The sequence below is a fragment of the Arachis hypogaea genome, chromosome 3 (genome assembly GCF_003086295.3).
Source record: "Arachis hypogaea cultivar Tifrunner chromosome 3, arahy.Tifrunner.gnm2.J5K5, whole genome shotgun sequence".
Classification (NCBI taxonomy): Eukaryota; Viridiplantae; Streptophyta; class Magnoliopsida; order Fabales; family Fabaceae; genus Arachis; species Arachis hypogaea.
In genome coordinates this window covers 55,246,855-55,247,865 of record NC_092038.1, presented here as the reverse complement: position 1 = coordinate 55,247,865, position 1,011 = coordinate 55,246,855, and the positions used below count along the sequence as shown (strand labels likewise).

General features: G+C 39.7%; 1 non-coding gene across 1 annotated transcript; it reads right to left on the bottom strand.

Annotated features, from left to right (window-relative positions):
- Positions 1-624: 624 nt before the first annotated feature.
- Positions 625-732, bottom strand: LOC112792832 (small nucleolar RNA R71). Its single transcript, XR_003197555.1, has one exon. It is a non-coding gene; the product is annotated as a small nucleolar RNA R71 (small nucleolar RNA).
- Between the last annotated feature and the right edge of the window lie 279 nt (positions 733-1,011).

Here is a 1,011-nt window from a genome sequence, read left to right as displayed (position 1 = left end):
TCTTCATCCTAAAATTCGAACCCCCTCTTCCTCTCTGAGTTCAAATTTTCCTCTTTTCCTTCCTCTATTCTTTTTTTCTTCTACTAACATAAGGAAATCTCTCTACTGTGGTAAAGAGGATCCCTATTATTATTTTCTGTCCCCTTCTTTTTTTTCATATGAGCAGGAGCAAGGACAAGAATATTCTTGTTGAAGCAGCTCCTGAACCTGAAAGGACTCTGAAGAGGAAACTAAGAGAAGCTAAATTACAACAATCCAGAGATAACCTTACAGAAATTTTTGAAAAGAAAGAGAAGATGGCAGCCAAAAATAATAATGCAAGTAGGTGACTATACTACACCTACTTCCAAATTTAATGGAAGAAGCTTCTCAATCCCTGCCATTGGAGCAAACAATTTTGAGCTGAAACCTCAACTAGTTGCTCTAACTGAGTTCTTGCAGATCTGTGAGACTGTTAAGACTAAAGGAGTAGATCCTAAAGTCTACAGGCTCATGCTTTTCCCTTTTGCTGTAAGAGACAGGGCTAGAACATGGTTAGACTCACAACCTAAAGATAGCCTGGACTCTTGGGATAAGCTGGTCACGGCCTTCTTGGCTACGTTTTTTCCTCCTCAAAAGCTGAGCAAGCTTAGAGTGGATGTTCAGACCTTCAAACAAAAAGATGGTGAATCCCTCTATGAAGCTTGGGAAAGATACAAGCAGATGACCAAAAGGTGTCCTTCTGACATGCTTTCAGAGTGGACCATTTTGGATATATTCTATTATGGTCTATCTGAGTTCTCTAAGATGTCACTGGACCATTCTGCAGGTGGATCCATTCACCTAAAGAAAACGCCTGCAGAAGCTCAAGAACTTATTGAAATGGTTGCAAACAACCAATTCATGTACACTTCTGAGAGGAATCTTGTGAGTAATGGGACGCCTCAGAGGAAGAAAGTTCTTGAAATTGATGCTTTGAATGTCATATTGGCTCAGAATAAAATGTTGACTCAGCAAGTCAACATGATTTCT